Raw genomic sequence first — 7,161 nt, 5'->3', positions numbered from 1 at the left:
AAAAAGGAAATAATGATTGTTATGGGAAAGTGAAAAAGTTGTATTGAAAAATGAAAAATTTTTGTTTTGTAGTGATTTTTTTATTTGAATAATAATAAAAAATAAATGATGTGATATAAAAAAGTGAATTGTATTGATTTTTTCGAAAGAAAAAAAGTGAATAGTGCGAGGGAGTGTGATGTAATTTAACAAACAAGGCCTAGTGTCCTCTTGATCTTAGGTGAATATTATTTTATAAAAAAACAAAAAAGAAAGTTATTTTTATTTCTCTCACTTGGATTTTAGAAAATAATATCCACTTAAGATCAGAATAACACTAAAAGAATATTATGAGAGCACTTAACATTTCCCATAACAAAATAAGAAAGAAAAAAGAGTTCATGCTTAAAAACTTCCATGCCCCCATCAAAAAAGAAACAAAAGGCCCATGCATTCAAAGTGTAAATTATCCTATATCAATGTGGAACAATAAATAAACAACTTGACTTGTTTTCGTAAATTATTTATTTTTTATGAAGACCTTCAAAATTAATTTTTTACTCCTCTATATTTTTTTTTCTACCCCCAACCTAAAATTCTAATTCCATCCGTGATCAAACTATGTTAAGCCAAGCATACAAAGCCTCGTGGTTGCATGAGTTGTCCCTCTTATTCACGGCAATAGGGCTATAATCAAGTTGAGTATTAAATGTTCAAGTTTTGTTCATTTAATTTTATTAGGGGTGTCAAGGCGGTTACGGTTAGCGGTTATTGGCAATAACCGTTAACTGTTACCGTCTTAGCGGTTAGTAGATTTCACTAACCGGTTAGCGGTTAACCGCCGGTTAACGGTTAGTAAAATAGATAATCGCCCGCTAATCGCTTTTTCAAAATTGGGCTTTGTTTTGGGCCTTTTTGGGCTTTCTTTATAGCTTTTTGGGCCTTTTTGGGCTTCTTTTTTACCCTCATATTTTTTATTTTTTGTATTTTTAGTGTCTTCTTGGGCCCAATTGCTATAAAAAGAGCCAATATTGAAAAATTAAAAATATTTGACCCAAAATTTACATTTACTTGTACTTTAAAAAAATTTCCTTAAATATTAAATCATAACTGGTTAACTTTTAAAAAAAAAAAAAAAATCAACACAACATATAAAAAATAGTTCAAAATTCAGACAACTGTCACAACATATAATGATAATACATTAATATTTAAATTGTGTTTATAAGTAACACATTGGTCATTGTTTAATCAAATGTCAATTACTTAATTTGATATTATACGAATCATATCATCATTGTACATTAATAATATGATTCACTTGAAGTCTTGAATAAAGTATTTGAATTGTCATTGAATCATATGATTAAGTATTGATATTATACATTTATATTATTCATATGCATATGTAGACTTATATAGACTTATAACATATATAGACTTATAAGTTTATAACATACATTAGAAATAAGTCTCTAGATATTTAATTGTTGTATTAGTATGAATTGGTATGCTTATCAGTTATGTCATATTATATATGTATAATTTGTTATTATATAATCAAATGATTTAATGATCAATTGATCATGTGATATAATCATATAAATTATAATGATAATATATTAATACTCAAATTGTGATTTAATGATTATGTTATATGTATAAATATTTTTATAATTATAATTATAAAAATATATTATATAAAAAGGTGGTTAGCGATTAGCGGTTACAGTTAGTAAACCCAATAACCGTTAACCGCTAGGCGGTTATAACGGTTAGGCGGTTAGTGGTTAATACGGTTAAGCGATTAACGGTTAGCGGTTAGAAACCGCCTGCATTGACACCCCTAAATTTTATTCAGTCGAACTCGACCTTATCACATAACTATATATATAATTTGTTCAAATTTTGTTCATTTATTTTTTTTGGCAAACTTGAACTTGTTTACGAGCTACGCAGTTAACTTATTTATTCCTTACATGAATAAGGAAATGTTTTGCGTTTTTCTAGTGTTCTTTCAACTATGATGTGGCTTTTAAAATCACCAATAGATTAAAAGTCAATAATGATAATCTTAAATTCAACGGTAAGTTTAAAAGTTACATCACATTTTGGAGAACATTAGGAAAATACTAGAAGAACACCTAGCATTACCCTAAAATAAATATGACGATTGTTTTTTTTTTTTGTTTTTTTTTTCTGCAATTGATCATTTGATTTAATTAAACAAATTAACTTGAATAATAAATAATCCAATCTTAAGTTTATATGTATGTTTTATAGTATGTATATAAAGTCATTATCCCCATACACACATATATGTATACATACATACAAACACGTACACACAAATACACATTTATCTATATCATATCAAAACTCACAAAACTCACAAGCTATATCTATTACACTAGAAAGATCATTCCTCTTTACTTACTTAATTACGATGTTCTAATTACAAAATTAAAATAATACTACAAAATATTTTGACACTAAGCCCAAATACTTTGCCACAAATAGGCCTTCGAAGAGTACAGCCCATAAAGGAAAAAAACATAAATTAGACTATTATTGTAGGGCTTTACCCCAAGGGGAGCCCTTCCAGAAATTCTCAAAGGCCAAGGCCAAACCCAGGCCTTAGAGGGGGGTTGGAAATAGTTTTCAACCAGCAATAGACGCGCCTCGGTTAGAACCTCACTAGCTGCGTCATTGCCCCAAGCGCAAAGATGCTTTACAGTCTCGCTCGGCTCTCCTTTTGTACCCAACTTGGCCTCCCGTGGTTCTCTTCGCTTCCGGTGTGGGACTTCGGGGACTTAACATCTAAGGCTGTTGCAGTTGCTTATCACTTATCAGGATCTTGTCCCCACGTTGTTCCTCAAACACCTGCCTCCCCTGCTGCTCGCCTGCTACGTTATATTTATCACATCCAAACACTCTGTATTATTCCCATAATTCTTTCCAAGTTCAATGAACATTCGATATGAATTTGGATCCCCACTCTCTAAATTTCTCAGCCCATGCACGTCGTTATAGCTATATGACAAACATGTAATAATTTTAGTTTATTATATATACGTTGAGTTTGCAAATCAGATTCTTCACCGCCATGTTGCCTTTATTTGTTCAAAACATGTTTACAAATCAAGCTCTGACATGTCTTGTTCAATGAATGTTGTTGAGGCATTAAACGAAAATAGAATTATAAGGAAATTGTGTCTAAGAGCTTTTATATATATATATATATATATATATATATATGTTTTAAATTAATTAATTTTAAGAATGCTTTGAAAGTGTCTCGATGCGCTAATTTACGTGCTTATACTTTAATTAAATGGGCCGTTTTCTATTTTGTTTTTAAAAACATTCCCACACGATCCCTTATTGAAATGAGAAAGATTATCACTGTAGTCATTTTCTTTTATTCAATTAGAAAAAAAATTAATTAACTTTAAGGTATGTGGGACACTTAAGATCATAACATAACACTATATTATTGTGGCCGACGTCCACGACGGCACGCCTTATCGATACTAGCCCAAATAATAGTCATTTATTTTTTTGACGGTTTCACTCATTTATCAATATTTAATGTCCATAAATAGTATTAAAGACCTTATGTGAAACATTCAACACGACCTAGGAGTTGAATCCACATCACCGGCCAATAACGTGGCACTTTATGAGTAAAATGGCGGCTGGGGCACATGAATTAATTACGCCACTGAGAATCTTTGTTTCGGTTGAGAGGGCACGGCACGGCAACGCGGTTCATATATATGGCCGAAACACGATATATAAGAGGTCGATAATGTGAATTATCTGTAAGTCACTTTGTTTAATTAGGACCACTAGACCTTTTTGTCCTCTTTATAAATATATATATATTGTGTCCGCATGAAAGCAATCGATTGGCATCATATAATATTCCTTTTTATTTATTTTATTCCTCGGTGGAAATCCAGGGATTACTTTAATAAATATTAATGGCACTAAAACCAGACCACGAGGGGCGACTGATAGGTGCAAATGCTCTTCCTTTCTGAAGAGTATCGGTTGTGATGATAAATCCAAATTATAACACCTGGCACGGGCAAGAGTTGAGGGAAACATAGACCTGGACACCTGGTATACTATGTGCTGTAAGAAAAATGAAAAAAGGACAGTTTTTTTGGCACAATTTTGACTTTTTTTTTATTTTTATTTTATTTTTTATGTGGTCATTTTTTATTTGGTATTTCTTTTTTTTTTCTTTTTTTTTAAATGGTCTTTTTCTTCATAATAATGACCTTTTTTTTTAAAAAAAAAAAAATTGGCCATTTTTATAAAGAAAAATACCATTTTTGTTTTTTTTTTTTTTCAAATACCAACTAAAAAAAAGGACCACATAAGATGTTAAAATAAAACTAAAAAATAAGAGAAAAGTTAGACCAAAGTTGTGCCATTAACATGCCTCATGCTGTAAATATGATTTAGCATGACTTACCAAAAATAATGACGCTTAATTAGCACTAATAAGAACATAATAATAATCACAATTATTCACTATATATATATATATTGTCATCATAATCTGATAACATCTTTACAAATCACAGTTCAAGAGTTTAACTTAGAATGCTTTAGAGTATATATTTAGGTCCGGGTTAACAAATTTTAGCTAAAAATTACCGTTATTTTAACTACTCATTTTTTTTTTTAATGCTCATACATTTCATTTTAACTATTCAATTTTAAATATATATTTTTTATCCACCTTTACTATTCTTAAAAAGGAGGAAGAATTATTATTTTTTTTAAGGTTAATTTTGCTAAATTACGTAATGAGAATCTTTATACCTGATTAACCAGTATAGTATTACTAGTTTATATGAGATTGAGTTAAGCTATGGCTCAATTGTACTTTTTAGAGAGTATTTGCGGTTTTCACGGTCTACACTTTTTCAATACAATTTTTAGCAAGCAAATACTACCATAGTCATACTCAGACAGAATAATAATTCTAATCGCCTATCAACTTAAAAATAAATAAATAAAAAAATAAAAAAAGAAAAAAAAGCCAGCCTTCATATGCGGCAGCCGGCACCAAGTCCGTACATAAAAGCAGTAGGATTTTGACATGTAATGGGCACCACGATTTGCACCGTATATGGTGAAATTTTGAAACTGATGTCCCACTCAGACTCCAATTTTGGCAGCACCGCTCCAAGTTGAAAGACATGGGACCTTAATTTATTTATTTATATATATTTTTTCAGAAAACAAAATGGAGCAAGCAATCGTATCTAATAAAGGTTTTTGTAGCAAAAGGACCACCTATATATATATAGCTAGCACACTTGTGATTGCTTTGTATTAAATTTTGAGGTAATAAAGTTGAGCCAGCAGCCTATAGATGTTGATCTGCTCGATTGTGACTCTCTTAAGTTTCTTTTTTATTTTTTTTTAATTTTTTTTACAAATTATCTCTTCATTATTGATATAATTTTTTTTTTTTTTCTATATTAGAACACCCAATTGGCCCGCAACCATCAGCTTTTTAAACTATTATTCTATCATACACAATTATTAACAACTATTACACGTACAATAAATCAATAATTTGTAGAATTTATAACACCAACGGAACCAATTAATATTAATCCTTTTTATCTAATTAATCCATGCATGTTATTATTTGCTGCAAAGAGTAATTTTTTCTTTTTCTTTTTTTGAAAAATATGGATCTTTCATTGATGAAATTTTGTGAACATAAAGCTCTTACATCACAGAGCACACATCTCTGAAAAATCATAGCCAAAAGCTATGAAGGTTACAAAGTCATAAAAATGACTTCAAGTTTCCGTTAACCCATGTACAATTATATTTAAGGAACAGATCTGCTTCGTGCATACTAGATATGGGACATGAGTAACTCAAATACAAAACAAAAATAAAAAACCACTAGAAACTAAAAAACTGGCCATGAAAGTTAAGTTCCCACACCGATTTACTCAATCTTCAACCTGAAGGTTAGGACAACAAATTCATCCTCAACCTGAATGCTGGGACAAACAAAATTAAAAATTAAAAACCAAAACGCCACAAGCAGTAGCGGAGGAGCACGGCATCGTAGACATCTCTTCGAAAGACAAGCCTTAGCCGAAGAAGATGATCAAATCTTCAAACTAGATAAAGCAATCCACCAGAAACGGAGACCGGTGGAGTCTATAGAGAAGACATCGAGCACTGCTACTGTAAAAGGGAAGGAGAGAATATTCAGATTTAGATCTTCTCTCCTCTTGAAGTTCTTTTTGATGTTGTCTAAAAAAAAAGAGAGGAGGATATCCTCCCGCGTCGACTAAGATAATACTTAAAGGTATAAAGTTAGGTTAAGTTTTTTTTTTTTTTTAAAAAAAAAAAAGGAAAGCACTACGATCATAGCTGTCATTCTCCTTGTAAGTATAAGTATATAGGAGTTTTAAATAAATGTCACCCACAAAAGGCTTATTTAAAAATTAAAAAAAAAAAAAAAAACTACTGTTAAGGTAGTAGATTTTTCAATAACAACCCTACTTTGCAAGTGTCACTATCAAAGAAGGTACTTCTTAAGACAATTGTTGCAAGGTGCCTCACTCAAGTATTTTTATGTTATCTGACGTAGCTTTTAAAATGACTATTGAATTTATGACGAATAAAATTTAATTAATGATAATTTTAAAAGTTGCATCAGAGAATGTGAGAATAAAAATGTTTGTATCATTACTATTTTTGACGAATCACATAGAATGGTTCTTGACCAGTTTCGAGACCAACCTGAAAACCCTAATATTTGTTTGTACGTAGCTACAATTTTGGCACTGTGGAAGACGACGAGGGAAATATTGTGGTAACATTAAATAGAAGGCAGTTGGGAATATGAAATGAGTGAACTTGTCCATCACTAGTGAGTGGTGACCATATGGGCTTCCTATCTACACCACCTTTTCTTTTCTCTCTTTTTACTTTATTTTTCTTGGAGTTTAATGGACAAGCTATGACCCCTCCATGTGGGTTTACAAAACTTTAGGTTAAAATTTGGCAATTTTTTAAATGCATGTCCTTTTCTTTCTATTGGCTTTTCTCATGCTCACATGGAGCAGACCCATTTCAAAAGCTTATAAATCAAATGGTTTTACTTGGCCCAAAAGTGATTTCTAATGC

The 7,161-nt window shown here is 30.8% G+C and overlaps 1 non-coding gene across 1 annotated transcript; it reads right to left on the bottom strand.

Moving 5' to 3' along the window:
• Positions 1-2,556: 2,556 nt before the first annotated feature.
• On the bottom strand, positions 2,557-2,707 carry LOC132168269 (U4 spliceosomal RNA). The gene has a single exon (XR_009438790.1). It is a non-coding gene; the product is annotated as a U4 spliceosomal RNA (small nuclear RNA).
• Between the last annotated feature and the right edge of the window lie 4,454 nt (positions 2,708-7,161).

This window comes from Corylus avellana, chromosome ca1 (assembly GCF_901000735.1).
Source record: "Corylus avellana chromosome ca1, CavTom2PMs-1.0".
Taxonomy (NCBI): Eukaryota; Viridiplantae; Streptophyta; class Magnoliopsida; order Fagales; family Betulaceae; genus Corylus; species Corylus avellana.
The sequence above is the reverse complement of the archived record's forward strand: the minus strand, read 5'-3'. Positions and strand labels throughout refer to the sequence as shown.